This window comes from Gossypium arboreum, chromosome 6 (genome assembly GCF_025698485.1).
Source record: "Gossypium arboreum isolate Shixiya-1 chromosome 6, ASM2569848v2, whole genome shotgun sequence".
In the NCBI taxonomy this organism is placed as follows: domain Eukaryota; kingdom Viridiplantae; phylum Streptophyta; class Magnoliopsida; order Malvales; family Malvaceae; genus Gossypium; species Gossypium arboreum.
Window position 1 is genome coordinate 79740144 of NC_069075.1, and position 17115 is coordinate 79757258.

The 17115-nt window shown below is 38.0% G+C and overlaps 1 non-coding gene across 1 annotated transcript; it reads left to right on the plus strand.

Annotated features, from left to right (window-relative positions):
* The first annotated feature begins 1382 nt into the window (after positions 1-1382).
* Positions 1383-1488, plus strand: LOC128294378 (small nucleolar RNA R71). Its single transcript, XR_008284690.1, has one exon. It is a non-coding gene; the product is annotated as a small nucleolar RNA R71 (small nucleolar RNA).
* Positions 1489-17115: the final 15627 nt, after the last annotated feature.

Below are 17115 nucleotides of genomic sequence, written 5' to 3' on the forward strand. Positions count from 1 at the left end.
AACATCCTCGATCTTTCCTTTAGGATATGCTAATGATCGATCAACTAGTTGAAGTGTTAGAGTAGTGGGTCTTTCTTTACCTATTCCCAACAGCTTGAAAATAGATTTGGGCATCAAGTTGATGTTTGCTCCTAAGCTACACAAAGCTTTACTGCAATATCATTCACCAATGTTGTATGGTATTGTAAAGCTTCCAGGATCCTTCAGTTTTAGAGGTAGCTTGTTCTGTAAAAACACACTACACTCCTTTTTCAAAGCAACAGTCTCATACTCACTCAGTCATTTCTTTTTGGGCAAGATATCCTTCATAAAATTCACGTAATTGGGTATTTGTTCTAAAGCCTCTACTAATTGAATGTTGATATGTAGCTGCTTTAAAACATCTAATAACTTTTTGAATTATGCTTATTCTAAGGATGTAAATCTATAGAAGAGGGTGTTAGCTTTTAAAAATGCACTAGTTTAGGGTTTACCAGACCAAAATTTTTAGCATTCAACTTTTCTATTGTTGAAACCTCAACTGTTGGTTGACTTTCCTCCTTTTCATTAGGCTCATCTTCAACCATAACCGTCTTAGGGTACAAAATCTTACCACTTCATAACTCTACCACTTTGCAATGTTCCTTATCCAAATTTCTCAGATTTTCTATATCACTTGGCAAGGCTCCTTATGGTCTACTACGAAGCTCAATAACTAATTGACCCATCTGGTTTTCCAGATTTTTTAGTGTTGCCACTTGACTTTGGATCAAGGCGTTGTTTTTCACCATGTACACCTTCAACAAGTCCTCCAAACTGTTTGATGATTTAGCTTAAAATGGTTTTAGGACTGTTGGTTAAACCCTTGGGTTTGGTTGGGTCTATGTTGCATCAGATTGTTGTTTGGTCATTTTCCTTAATTATACTAGGAAAAGTTCGGATGTTCCACCATGATGGATTGTAGAAATTGGACTGTGGTCCTTGTCGATTTCTATTTTGGTATCGGTTCCTTACGTAACAAACTGACTCAGGATTTAAGGGCAATTCTCGAAAGAATGACCATCCCCATAGAATACACAAGAAACTACATCATACTGACTTGGTGATTGAGTTGCAAAATCATCCAAACCATTGGTAGTAAACTATTTTAACATAGAGGAAATAGAAGATACCTGAGCAGAGAGTGATGTCTGTGTGTCCACTTCATGCACTTCAGCTACACATCTTCCTGAAACTGGTAGGTTTGTCAGCCATTGGTAGTTATTACTTGTGAACCTTTCAATGATCTCATAAGCCTCATTATAAGCTTGGACCAAATCACACCATTCGCAGAAGCATCCACCATTAATCTTGTATGTGTGTTGAAACCGTTATAAAATGTCTCTAATTGGATACAATGAGGAATCCCATGATGAGAACACTTATGACGTAGATCCTTGAATAGTTCTCAAGCCTCATACAAAGACTCATCATCTAATTGTTGAAAAGTTGTTATCTAATTTTGCAACTTTGCGTTCTTACTTTGTGGAAAATATTTTACCAAAAACCTTTCTGCTAATTCTTGCTGAGTAGATATTAAACATGGTGGCAATGAATTTAGCCATACTCGTGCTCGATCTCGCAACAAGTATGGAAACAGTTTCAACCTCAGTGCATCTTTAGTCACACTAGTTATCTAGAATGAATCACTTACTTCCATGAACAAACGAAGGTGTAACTGTGGATCTTTTGTAGGCATACCATTGAATTGGCCCACCGTTCAGAGCATTTAAAACATCACTGGCTTTAATTTGAATTGGGGTGCCTCGATATTTGGCCTTTTAATTCTTGAATTTAACTAATTGAGGAGTGGCACAGCGTATTGTCTAATTGCATGATGCCTATCATCAGTAATAATGAATGGGTTGTGCACTTGTTCGACTCCATTACCTTGTTCCTCATTCTAGTTTCCAAGGTCCATCTCGGCTTACCTTTGAGTAGTTCTTTTTTGTTTTCTTTATCTAAAAGTCTACTTGATTTCAAGGTCCATAGGTAATAGATCAACTATTCAATCTATGCTCATAAAACCCCTAAAAAATAAATCAAATAAAGAATAAATTAGTAGATTTAAAAATTAAATAAAAATCAAACTGCAAAAATTAATTTCACAAAAAATGATTAATGCAACAGTCTCCAGCAATGGTGCCAAAAACTTATAACGAGTTATAACGTGTTTTACGCAAGTGTACATAGTCATTCAAGTAATAAGTAATATGAGTTATCATCTCCACAGGGACTGTATAAGCTTAATCAATTCAATTGCAAAATTATAATTAACAATTTGATATAAAATAATCAATAAATTTGGATAGTGGTGATTTAATTAAACTAAATGCATTGAGTAATCCCCATGCAATTTCTAATCTAAATGCAATTTTACCTAAATGTATGAATGAGGGCTTTAGCAATAAAAAACAATCAAATTTAAATGAGCTAGGATAATTACATTAATTAATTCAATTTACTTTCATCATGCTAACATGTTTGGAATTATTTCCATGGCAACACGATCTCTTATGGGTTTGGAAACCATATTAAGTTTTCTCGGATCTTTTACTTAGTTAAATATGCATTTTACTGATCATATTAGACTAAGGGTTTCTTAGCATTTCTGCAAGATCACAGGGACATTTACATTTGCAACAGTTTAATTACATAAATCTAAAAACCATGCAAGATAATAGAGCTAACTAAAGATATTATGAACCTTAACTTAGTCGGGTTTAATGACCTAAATTAAGCATTGCACTTTTCAATTATGAGTTTACTAGTCATCATCTGGTTAGGATTGTTTAGCTAACCTGAGTGCACCCAATGTGACATCCCTAAATCGACCCTAGTCGGAAAGTGGTTTCGGGACCACCAAACCGAGTCATAATAATAATTAACCATCATAATTGATGCTCATTATATGTATATATGCATGTGTGAAAATTTCGTGTTTGGATTTTGTTAATAGTAAGTGAATTTTTATCAAATAGGACTTATGTGAGAAAATTTAGAAATGTGCTAGGCAATTGTAAGGTGGCCTATTAATACATGTGGGAAAATAGTTGTCCTTGCATGTCAAATAACCCACTTCCTAAGGTGAGTGGCCGGCCATGACAAGAATATGGGCAAGGGAACATGTTTCCAACATGTTTAGTTAGTGGATTATGTAGAAAAAATAAAGAAATGAAAAAAAAAATGAGCATGGATGCCCCCCTTTGTTGCCGTGAGTAGAGGAAAAGAAAGGAAAAAAATTGTTCATCCATTCTCAAAATCTTGGCTGAAAATACTAAGGGAAAAAGGAAGGATTTTTGCTTCATGCTTGGTTTAGAAGAGAACTAGAAGGAGATTTGGTCATACTTGTGTCAAGATTAAGGTATGTTTGAGGTTGTGTCATGAGATTCATGCATGTTTTAGTTGCTAACTTGATGTTCATGTTAGCCCATGGTTCAAATCCTTGTTATGCCATGGAAATGGTATTTGGCCAAGGTTGATATTGTGTTAAAGCCATTGCATGCTAAATGTGAAGCTTGTTGATGATACATGTAATGATGGATTGACTACTCTTGAAATTTCTTTTAGCATTCTTGAGTAAACATGGAGTTTTCTTTGTTTAACCATGACCAAAAATTGAAAGGGGGATGGTGTGGGATGTATTCGGCCATGGCATGCTCATAAGTGCGATTTATGCTTGTTGCATGATAGGTAAAAATTTGTGTTTTGATATATGTGTATATGTGTTTGTACATGATGTTACAAATGGATGTGAAAATATATGCTAGATTGGGAAAATTTGATTAAATGTTCATGAGATGAAATTAGGTGATTAAAAGATGTTAGTTGACATTGTACATATATATATATTCGCCATTAAAGTGAGTATGTAGGTAATGTTGAATCAAGTTTTGGTGCATATTCGGTTAGGTGTATAATCGACCAAATGGGCGATTAGTAAGAATGGTTGCGAATATACAAGCATACATATGCATGTGTAGTTGAATTATGAATGTTTAGCAAGATGGTTAAACTAGTGATTTATTGATTAAGCTCAAGGAGTTAAAGAAGGAGAATCAAGCAAGGGAAAGACGAAGGTCATCGAGTAGCCGACTTGGAACTATTTTACCCAACACGAGGTAAGTCATTAAGCCGTATTTGATATTGCTTAAATGATTGTAAAATTTATGCAATTGCGTTTAATGGGATGATATATATATATAAATGAAAATGTATGTGTATGGAGTGATGACAATTGTTGAATGTAAAAGAAATAGTGAAATGTGTAGAAAGTTTGCTTTCGGCACTAAGTGTCTTGGGCAATACGTGTGTACGGTGAGATTGGCACTAAGTGTGCGTGCTGGAAATATATGGCACTAAGTGTGCATGCTGGAAATATATGGCACTAAGTGTGCGAGCTCGAAGGGCATGGCACTTGTGTGTGGGCTTAAATCGCATGGCACTAAGTGTGCGAAATCGAGTATTAAGCACTGTGTGCGTATTCTATATATATATATAAATATCTCCAATCGAACAATTATATGGAGGGTGTGTCTCCATCGAGTGAGTATGGACAGCGGATCGGTAAGTACCTTGAGCTCATGACGAATAGGTAATCGTTCATGCTTGGGGTTGAATTTGGTAAGCCTTAAATCTATGTGATGATTGAAATTGTATGGTTGTGCTGGAAAATGAGTTAATGTGTAAAAATGCTTTGATTATCTTGTTGTGTAGAATATGAAATGTGGATGTATGAATTGGTGCGAGATTGGACCGAAAGGTCCGAGGTATTATGGTATAGATTCGATATGGACGAGTACCTAGCCTCATTTGTTGTACATGTAGTAGTAACTTTATCGGTGGATTGACGAATGCTTATGACTTCTGAGTTGTAAACTCACTCGGTGTTTTCTTGTCACCCATTTTAGGTCTCTTGGACTCGTATTGTTGCGTGCTCGGAACCGTCGTTGAAGTCATCACACCGGCTGAAATCTTGTGGTATTGTTTTTTGTTGTTGAAGAACATTTGGCATGTATAGGCTATTATATTTTGTCGAATTGTGGGTTGTAAACTTTAAGCCATGTGAAAATGGCCTATGTGGTCGTCGAGTGGGATGCTAGAACCTATAGCCACGAGTCTTAGAAACTCAAATTTTGTTAAGGTGGCCATAATTTGTGTCATGTACGATGGATGATTAAGGCCAAGGAAAAATTCATGAAATTGGCATAGTCTACTGCAGTAACTGTTGCGGACAGCAGCAGTGAGATGAGATTGAAAAATCACTAAAAATAGTAGAAGTAGAATTAAATAGTGAGTAAATTACGGAACTGATCCTTGATGAATCTATTTTTATATGGATGAAACGAAACGACCATATGAGCAGTATACTGGGAGATATTAAAGTTCTCGTGAGACAGGGCCAGAACGATTTCTGGGTCCCCTATCTCGACTTTGAAAATTTACCATAAATTATCCAGAAAGAATTAGGAGTCATGCCTTATATGTACAGATTCCATTTTGAGTCTAGTTTCATTAGAAACAAACGGCACCAGTATTAAAGCCCTGTACAGAAAGATATTCAAGTTGTAACGCGCGGAGGTCAGAGCAGTCGATCCCTGTAACATGGGTGACTTTAACTAATAAACTGTACCAATTGGCCCAACCAAAAATTCTAAAAATAAATCCATGGATGGGTATATGAGTCTAAATTCAGGGAAAATTTACGAAATCAGTTTCTGAGTTTTGGAACTCGAGATATGATTTTTAAGGCGACGGTGATGCAGTTTTCCAGCCTGTCCAGAAATGCCAAATTGGTCGGTACTTTAAGAGGATTTGTCTCGTTAACCCCTCGTGTCCGACACCGGCGTCGGTCACGAGTTAGGGGTGTTACAATTTTATTGGTATCAGAGCTATGGTTTAGTCGGTTCTAGGACTACCATAGCGTGTGAGTCTAGCTATACATGCCAAATTGATAGTGCTTAATAATGTGATGACTTGACGGTTGAAATTTTTGTTTTGATTAGCGATGGAACCCGGTAGAGAGACCCTTGGCGGATGGCGTTGAAAGTGTAGCGGCTGCTCTGCGCAAGGGACACCGCTGTTGAGCCTCGATCATCCGCGAATAATCAAAATGAAGGCGAAACAAGCCTTCTTCACTATGATGAATGAGTGGGTCGCATAATATGCCCGAACCAACCCGGCTGTCCAACCATTCCGAATTTAAATACTCCACCCCAAGAGCCATAATGCCTCCGATTCATCGATCTGTGAGGTTGAGTAAACCACCGTGGACTTGATTAGGAAGCGTGGGGCGAGGAGTTCAAGGCCATAGTTCTTGATGATGCCGAAAAGGCCGAGTTACGGCTCGATAACACCATTAGAGTGTTAGATGAATGTCATGCACACCGACGAATGTCTTAAGTGTGCTATATCCTTGTTCTTGAGACTCGACTTACTATTGGTGGAGGACTTTAATTTCCATAGTCCCAAATGAACGAGTTACTTGGGATTTCTTCCAATCCAATTTCGAAAGAAATACATTAGTCAACTGTTCATCGATCGAAGCGTAAGGAATTCTTGGAACTCAAGCAAGGTCGGATGATCAGTATCGAATCTGAACATGAGTTCGTAAGACTTAGTCGGTATGCTCGGGAGTGTGTGGCTGATGAGGTTGCGATGTGCAAAAGATTTGAAGAAGGATTGAATGAAGAGTTAAAGTTACTAGTGGGAATTTTGGAGATAAAGGAGTTCGTGACACTAGTCGAACGAGCACGCAAGGCGGAAGAACTTGGGAGGAGAAGAAGAAGGCTGAATTTGAAGCAAGAGATTACCGTAAAAGATCGACGAGTAAAGCTCCGTTCTCGGCTGTAAAGAGGTTCGGGAGGACACCATGAAGTCGAGGACGATGCGGGAATTTCCATTAGAGCCCGACCATTGACGGACTCCCGAGCTACTTCATAGCTAGTGTGGGCAATAATCGTCAAGAGAGACCAGAATGCCCCCAATGTGGAAGACGACACCTAGGTGAATGTTGGGGTAAGTCATTAATAGGGCTGTTATGGATGCGGTTCGAAGGACCACTTCATTAGAGATTGCAGAGCTAGATGAGAGGAATAAGACGCAAGGTGCAAGACCTAGTGGAGCGACGGTGGAGGTAGGCCCCGAGAATCTCTGGAGGTAGGGGTGGAAATCGAGAGGAGCCTCTAATCTGGCCGTCCGATCCGAGACCCGTGCTCTGCTAGAGCATATGCCATCCGCGCACGAGAGGAGGCATCCTCCCCGACGTTATCACCGGTACTTTTACTCTCTTTGATACTATTGTGATTGCATTGATTGACCCGGCTCTACTCACTCATATGTATGTGAAACCTTAGCATCCATAGAAGACTCTACTGTTGAGTCTCTTGAGTTCGTAATTCGAGTGTCAAACCCTTTGGGTCAATACGTGCTTGTTGATAAAGTGTGCAAGAGATGCCCCTAATAATTCGAGAATCTGTTTTCCTACCGATCGATGCTTCTACCATTTCATGAATTCGATGTTATTCTTGGTATGGATTGGTGACCGTACATGATGCGTTGGTGGATCGCAAAAGGAAAACCATTAATTTGAGGAGTGCAAATAATGAGGTAGTCCGAGTCGAGTCTCTTGATTTAAAAGGAGTGCCGACAATAATATCTTCTATGACCGCTCGAAGATATGTGAAAAGGGGTGTGAAACATACCTTGCGTATGTGTTTGGGAGTAAAGAGACGGAAAGGAAACTCAAATCGGTACCAGTGGTTTGTGAGTATTCGGATGCTTTTCCCGAGGAGTTCTGGATTGCCACCGGTTCGAGAAGTGGAATTGACATCGGTTGTACCGGTACTACGCCGATTTCAATAGCCCCGTGTCGTATGGCATTAGCGAATTAAAGGAATTGAAGGTTCAATTGCAAGAATTGACGGATAGAGGTTTCGCTCGACCGAGTTTTTCTCCATGGGGCGCTTTTGTATTGTTTGTGAAGAAGAAGGACGGAACCATGAGGTTGTGCATCGACTATCGTCAACTCAATAAAGTGACGATAAAGAATAAATATCCATTGCCACGAATTGACGATTTGTTTGATCAATTAAAGGGAGCCTCGGTGTTTTCAAAGATAGATTTGAGGTCGGGTACTATCGGTTGAGGGTCCGAGAATCGGACATACCAAAACCGCTTTTAGAGCGAGGTACGGTCACTCTGAATTCTTGGTGATGCCGTTTGGGCTCACTAATGCCCTATGGTGTTTGTGGATTTAATGAATAGAATTTTCAGCCATACTTGGATCGATTCGTAGTTGTATTTATCGATGACATTTTGGTCTATTCGAAAGATGAAACTGAACATCTTTGAACACCGAGGCTAGTGTTGCAAATCTTACGAGATAAGCGATTATACATAAAGTTCAAGAAATGTGAATTTTGGTTGAAAGAGGTTAGCTTTTGGGGCACGTGGTGTCCGCGATCGGTGTCGGGTGGACTGAACAAAATTTCGACCATAGTCAATTGGAAACCTCCAAGGAATGTTACCGTTAGGAGCTTTTGGGGCTTGCTTAGGTTACTACCGACGGTTTGTGAAAGGATTCTCGATGATAGCCACACCCATGACAAACCGCTTGAGAAAGATGTCAAATTTGAATGGACGGAAAAGTGTCGAAAAAGTTTCACCAATTGAAAACCCATTTGACGAAAGCTCCAGTTCTAGTACAGCCGAATCGGCAAAGAGTTTGTCATCTATAGTGATGCCTTCCTACTTGGGTTAGGTTGCGTATTGATGCAAGAAGGTCGAGTTGTGGCCTATCGTCGAGACAATTAAAGCCACATGAGAAAAATTATCCAACCCATGACCTCGAATTGGTCGCCATCGTATTCGCCTTAAAGATATGGCGACATTACTTATTTGGTGAGAAGTGCCAAGTGTATTCGGATCACAAAAGTCTCAAATATTTGATGACTCAAAGAGACTTAAATCTGCGACAAAGACGATGGCTCGAGTTGTTAAAAGATTATGAACTCGTTATTGATTATCACCCGGAAAGGCCAATGTGGTTGCGGATGCCTTAAGTCGAAATCACCGTTTGCTTTCTGCGATGAATGTACACTTGTCTATTCTACCCGACAATGTGTTAGTAGCCAATTAAAGGCCAAACCATTGTTGGCTCATCAAATCCGGAAGCTCGAAAAGTTGATGAGGAGTTGCTTGCAAACGCGAAATGAGTGTGTTACGAACAAGGAATCGAGTTTCAAATTGATGATGACGATTGTTTGAGGTTCGAAGTCGTCTGTGTGTTCCAAAGAATTTGGAACTTATTTCGATAATTCTAAATGAAGCCCATTGTAGTCGAATGTCAATCCACCCGTAGTACTAAAATGTACAATGACCAAACGCCAATTTTGGTGGCCGGTATGAAACGAGACATTTCAATTTGTTTCAAGGTGTCGATATGTCAACAAGTGAAAGCGGAACATCAAGTGCCATCGGGATTACTTGACCGATCATGATACCCGAATGGAAATGGGATCGAGTCACAATGGACTTTGTATCCGGACCGCCATTGTCGATGAGTAAGAAGGATGCGATTTGGGTCGTTGTCGATAGACTAACTAAGTCGGCTCACTTTATCCCCGTCGTCGGATTTTTCAATGGACAAATTAGCGGAATTGTACGTTTCTCGATTGTGAGATTACACGGGTGCCTATTTCGTCGTGTCGGATAGAGACCCAAGATTTACGTCGCGATTTTGGAAGAAATTGCAAGATGCTTTGGGTACCAAGTCGCATTTTAGCACCGCTTTCATCCCCAAACCGATGGTCAATCCGAACGGATAATTCAAATACTCGAGGATATGTTGAGATGTTGCATCCTTGAGTTTAGTGGTTCATGGGACAGTATTTACCTTTGATTGAATTCGCCTACAATAATAGCTTTCAATCAAGTATTAAGATGGCGCCTTACGAGGCTTTATACGATCGTAAATGCCGTACCCATTATTCTGACCTGAACTTAGTGAAGGTAAATTCTTCGGGTTGATTTGGTTAAGGATGCCGAGCAAAAGTTCGAGTAATTCGTGAAAGTTTGAAAGTCGCTCGGATCGCCAAAAGTCGTATGCGGATTTGAAAAGAAAAGATATTGAATATCGGGTTGGAGACAAGGTCTTTCTCAAAGTTTCACCTTGGAAGAAGGTGCTTAGATTTGGTCGTAAGGGCAAATTGAGTCCGAGGTTTATCGGGCCATATGAAGTATCCGAACGAGTTGGGCGATCGCATATCGATTAATTTTGCCCCCGAGCTCGAAAGGATTCTAACGTTTTCATGTCTCAATGCTTGACGATATAGGTCGATCCATCGCACGTAATTGCTCCATCGAGATTGAGATTCACCTAATTTGAGCTATGAAGAGGAACCGTTCGCATTATGAGGCGTGAAGTAAAAGAGTTGCGCAATAGGAAAATCCGTTAGTGAAGGTGTTGTGGCATAAACACGGAATGGAAGAAGCCACTTGGGAACTTGAGGACTCTATGAAAGAGCGATACAGAGCCTATTTACGGTAAGATTTTGGGACGAAAATTTCTAAGTGGGGAGAGTTGTGACATCCCTAAATCGACCCTAGTCGGAAAGTGGTTTCGGACCACCAAACCGAGTCATAATAATAATTAACCATCATAATTGATGCTCATTATATGTATATATGCATGTGTGAAAATTTCGTGTTTGGATTTTGTTAATAGTAAGTGAATTTTTATCAAATAGGACTTATGTGAGAAAATTTAGAAATGTGCTAGGCAATTGTAAGGTGGCCTATTAATACATGTGGGAAAATAGTTGTCCTTGCATGTCAAATAACCCACTTCCTAAGGTGACTGGCCGGCCATGACAAGAATATGGGCAAGGGAACATGTTTCCAACATGTTTAGTTAGTGGATTATGTAGAAAAAATAAAGAAATGAAAAAAAATGAGCATGGATGCCCCCCTTTGTTGCCGTGAGTAGAGGAAAAGAAAGGAAAAAATTGTTCATCCATTCTCAAAATCTTGGCTGAAAATACTAAGGGAAAAAGGAAGGATTTTTGCTTCATGCTTGGTTTAGAAGAGAACTAGAAGGAGATTTGGTCATACTTGTGTCAAGATTAAGGTATGTTTGAGGTTGTGTCATGAGATTCATGCATGTTTTAGTTGCTAACTTGATGTTCATGTTAGCCCATGGTTCAAATCCTTGTTATGCCATGGAAATGGTATTTGGCCAAGGTTGATATTGTGTTAAAGCCATTGCATGCTAAATGTGAAGCTTGTTGATGATACATGTAATGATGGATTGACTACTCTTGAAATTTCTTTTAGCATTCTTGAGTAAGACATGGAGTTTTCTTTGTTTAACCATGACCAAAAATTGAAAGGGGATGGTGTGGGATGTATTCGCCATGGCATGCTCATAAGTGCGATTTATGCTTGTTGCATGATAGGTAAAATTTGTGTTTTGATATATGTGTATATGTGTTTGTACATGATGTTACAAATGGATGTGAAAATATATGCTAGATTGGGAAAATTTGATTAAATGTTCATGAGATGAAATTAGGTGATTAAAAGATGTTAGTTGACATTGTACATATATATATATTCGGCCATTAAAGTGAGTATGTAGGTAATGTTGAATCAAGTTTTTGGTGCATATTCGGTTAGGTGTATAATCGACCAAATGGGCGATTAGTAAGAATGGTTGCGAATATACAAGCATACATATGCATGTGTAGTTGAATTATGAATGTTTAGCAAGATGGTTAAACTAGTGATTTATTGATTAAGCTCAAGGAGTTAAAGAAGGAGAATCAAGCAAGGGAAAGACGAAGGTCATCGAGTAGCCGACTTGGAACTATTTTACCCAACACGAGGTAAGTCATTAAGCACGTATTTGATATTGCTTAAATGATTGTAAAATTTATGCAATTGCGTTTAATGGGATGATATATATATATAAATGAAAATGTATGTGTATGGAGTGATGACAATTGTTGAATGTAAAAGAAATAGTGAAATGTGTAGAAAGTTTGCTTTCGGCACTAAGTGTCTGGGCAATACGTGTGTACGGTGATGAGATTGGCACTAAGTGTGCGTCTGGAAATATATGGCACTAAGTGTGCATGCTGGAAATATATGGCACTAAGTGTGCGAGCTCGAAGGGCATGGCACTGTGTGTGGGCTTAAATCGCATGGCACTAAGTGTGCGAAATCGAGTATTAAGCAATCGTGTGCGTACTCTATATATATATATAAATATCTCCAATCGAACAATTATATGGAGGGTGTGTCTCCATCGAGTGAGTATGGACAGCGGATCGGGTAAGTACCTTGAGCTCATGACGAATAGGTAATACGTTCATGCTTGGGGTTGAATTTGGTAAGCCTTAAATCTATGTGATGATTGAAATTGTATGGTTGTGCTGGAAAATGAGTTAATGTGTAAAATGCTTGATTATCTTGTTGTGTAGAATATGAAATGTGGATGTATGAATTGGTGCGAGATTGGACCGAAGGTCCGAGGTATTATGGTATAGATTCGATATGGACGAGTACCTAGCCTCATTTGTTGTACATGTAGTAGTAACTTTATCGATGGATTGACGAATGCTTATGACTTACTGAGTTGTAAACTCACTCGGTGTTTTCTTGTCACCCATTTTAGGTCTCTTGGACTCGTATTGTTGCGTGCTCGGAACCGTCGTTGAAGTCATCACACCGGCTGAAATCTTGTGGTATTGTTTTTTGTTGTTGAAGAACATTTGGCATGTATAGGCTATTATATTTTGTCGAATTGTGGGTTGTAAACTTTAAGCCATGTGAAAATGGCCTATGTGGTCGTCGAGTGGGATGCTAGAACCTATAGCCACGAGTCTTAGAAACTCAAATTTTGTTAAGGTGGCCATAATTTGTGTCATGTACGATGGATGATTAAGGCCAAGGAAAAATTCATGAAATTGGCATAGTCTACTGCAGTAACTGTTGCGGACAGCAGCAGTGAGATGAGATTGAAAAATCACTAAAAATAGTAGAAGTAGAATTAAATAGTGAGTAAATTACGGAACTGATCCTTGATGAATCTATTTTTATATGGACGAAACGAAACGACCATATGAGCAGTATACTGGGAGATATTAAAGTTCTCGTGAGACAGGGCCAGAACGATTTCTGGGTCCCCTGTCGCGACTTTGAAAATTTACCATAAATTATCCAGAAAGAATTAGGAGTCATTCCTTATATTTACAGATTCCATTTTGAGTCTAGTTTCATTAGAAACAAACGGCACCAGTATTAAATCCCTGTACAGAAAGATATTCAAGTTGTAACGCGCGGAGGTCAGAGCAGTCGATCCCTGTAACATGGGTGACTTTAACTAATAAACTGTACCAATTGGCCCAACCAAAAATTCTAAAAATAAATCCATGGATGGGTATATGAGTCTAAATTCAGGAAAAATTTACGAAACCAGTTTCCGAGTTTTGGAACTCGAGATATGATTTTTAAGGCGACGGTGACGCAGTTTTCCAGCCTGTCCAGAAATGCCAAATTGGTCGGTACTTTAAGAGGATTTGTCTCGTTAACCCCTCGTGTCCGACACCGGCGTCGGTCACGAGTTAGGGGTGTTACACCCAATCACGTGTGAATGAAATGCTGCATGATATTAATTGAAAACATAATCAACTGAGGCACAAAACATGTTAACATGAATTAAATAAATCTCATCAATTAAATATGATTATCTCAGCAATTAGGATTTAGAAGAACATAATTATGTCAAAAACATTAAAATCAAAGAAAACATATTAAATGAATCATAAGAGAAAAGAGTAAACTCAATTCAGCAACCTTTCGAATCTACTCTGACTGATGTGCTCTACTTTGCTCAATTCAGCAACCTTTCAAATTTGTTCTGATTGATGCGCTCCTCCATTCTAATGAAAGCTTCTTTTGCTAAGGATTTAGAAGGTAGTAGGTTAAGAAGTGCTTTTGACAAAGCTTTTGAGGCTAAAGATTGAAAGGGAATGGATAACTATGCAATCGAAAAAGGAAGAAGGATTTGAGAGAGCTAAATTGATAGAGAAATGTAGAGAAAATGAGGAATGAGGGATGATTTAAAAGTGAGGGATGGCAAGATATTTATAGGAATTTCAATTTGAATTTGAATTTCAAGCTAAAGATAGCTATGTAGCGAATGATTTCAACAGGTAAGTTGTTGGGCTAAATTTTGATTGTTTTCCAACTTCAAGGAACTTCAGTTAAATATCCTAAAAAGTGTTTTTGGGTAGCCAATATAAAGTGTCAAAACTAGGCTTTTAAATTCCCTTGTTAAACAGTTTTTTAGTCCAAAACTTTGTAGATATTTCCATTTTTTTATCACCTTTCTTTATTAGGTCAAGTAGTTAATTCCTATGCCCAAATTGCATGGTCTTGTCGTCCACATGGATAACTTGTGCATGGCCACCTTTTATTTATTTACATCATGTCTCCATAACCTACCTATATAGTGAAAAATACACACATTAATAAATTAACATGAATTATTATAAAATATGCCTGAAAATCATGTAATTAAGCATAATTTCACATACTTTCTAATTTCATGTCTAAATTTACTAATTAAGTAAAATTCACTTATTTCAATAATAATTACTTGAGATAAACATAATAATTAAGTAAAAACATATAGAAAAAACCTATATAATTTTGACTTTACAACTATCTATTGATTAAGCGAGTGTCTGAAGCTTCCAGATCAAAGGGAAGACATCTGAAGTCAAGAATATCACTTGGAGGCGCAGTCTGTGAAATGACATCAGATAAACGTTTCAAAGGCAATGTTGAATTGGCAAATTTTGAAGGAAAGATTGGTGAAGAAAGGTTTATGTTGAGAAACGGATGAAGTATACTCTGTCTATAGAATGAAAGGTGAAATAAAAGTATTTCATATGTACAGGACTACTAGTAAGTCAAATGATTCTAACTAAGGTAAGAATGTTTATAGAATATGAAGGAGTGCAAGGCATGTAAAGATTTAATACCTATTCTTGCTGAGATTGATGACTATCTATCTGGTTCCGTTGCGATGTTTTATATTTTGCATGAAATGTTGAATGAATGTATGATAATGCCTCACTAAGCTCTTATGAACTTCTTATGGATGCCTGATAAACCATAATTGATACATATTTCTATCCCATGCTTAGCACATTTTATGTATGATTTTTCCCTAGATTTGGTGAATTCGATGCTCCTAATGCCTTAATTTCATGTTTTATACTTAGGTGAGCATAGGAGAGTGAAAAGAACAAGAAATGGGCCAAAAACGGAGAAAATGGGCCAACATATGAAATCAACACGGCCTGGACTTCCTTACACGGGTAGACTACACGGCCGTGTCAATTTGGCAAAACTGAAGCATGACTCACACAAGTAGGCCACACGTCCGCGCCTATTTAACAGGCTTGACCACGGCCTGAAGTAATCACACACAAGCATGTCCCTATCGAGCCCAAGCAGAGTCCTATTTGGAAAAGGCCACTTTTGGGGGCTCTTAGGCATTCCAAAGCCTATAAATACACCCTAGAAGAGGAGAAAAGGGGGGACACAGAAAAGGAAGCAAGGAATTGCTCAAGGAAAGCCGATCGATCCATCTCAGAAGCCGGATTCACCATCAAGACTGAAGATTTCCCTTCAAATTCCCTCAGGAGTTTTGGGTTTTCTTATGTTTTGTTATTTTTATTCTTTTAAGATGTTTTCTTTCATTAGTATGAACTAAAACCCCTAAATACCTAAGGGGAATGAAACCTAAGACAGATCTTGTTATTATTATCTGAATTGTATGATAAATATTTGACTTGTTCTTAATTATGTGTTCTTAATTCTTGTTTTGATATTCCAGTATATTGATTCAAGTTAAGCTCTTATTTAGAGGAGGAATAGACCCTGTCTAAGAGTAAATTTTTCATAATTAAGCGGAGTTGATTGCGCGCCTAGAGATAGAGTGACAAGATTTTGCCGGATTAGGGTAAAACCTAATAAGGGGATCCATAGATTGAGTTGATGCAACCCTAGGGCATTAATTAGAAAGAGATTTCAATTATTCAATCTAGGGTTAGCCGTTGTTAGTCTCGAGAGAGATAATAATATAACTTAGGGATCTCTATGGAACAGGTTGAATGAATAAATCATCCGATTCAGAGTCAAATAACAAGTGAAGTCTAGGTGGATTTTTTCTTAGGTATTGTCTTAATCAATCAAGTGTTCCAAAAAGTATTTTCCCCAAATTTTTTTCTGTGATTTCTTAGTTTAATTAATTAGTCAGATAAACAAAACTCTTTTAGTTTTTTAGGCTAGATAATAAAAAGAAAGTTGATGCTAGTACTTTTAGTTCCTTTGCGTTCGATAATCTGGTCTTGCTAATGCTATACTACTGTTCGATAGGTACACTTTCCTTCATCGTGATAATAGTTAATTTCAAGAACGATTCATTATAAATATTTAAAACTTGTCATGAATATCACGTACCAAGTTTTTGGCGCTATTGCCAAGGAGTTAAGTTATTAGAAACACTCGATTTTTATTACTTAAGCCATTTACTTTTACTGCAATTTAAATTTATTTCTAACTTTTATTACTAATTCTTCTTTTTCCCTTTTTTTGGTAGGTTCTTATAGTTTATGACTAGAAGAAACCCGTCAGACCATTACTTTTTCATAGTGAGATCGATCGCACAGTTCGCAGAAATCAAAGAGAAATAAGGCTAAGCTTAAGATACGACGAGCAAGAGGACGATATTCAAACCACAACCAAGGAGATGGCTAAAAATCAGGAAAACCTGATACCTCCTATAATTGCTGTTAATCCAGTAAATCAGAATCCTGCTCCACGCACTATGTATGATTATGCTAAACCTACTTTTACAGGAACTGAATCGAGTATAGTTAGACCTGCTATTGTCGTAAATAATTTTGAACTGAAACCTAACACAATTCAAATGATACAACAGTTTGTTCAGTTTGATGGTTTGCAGGGTGATGATCCAAATGCTCATTTGGCGAATTTTCTGGAATTCTGCGATACATTTAA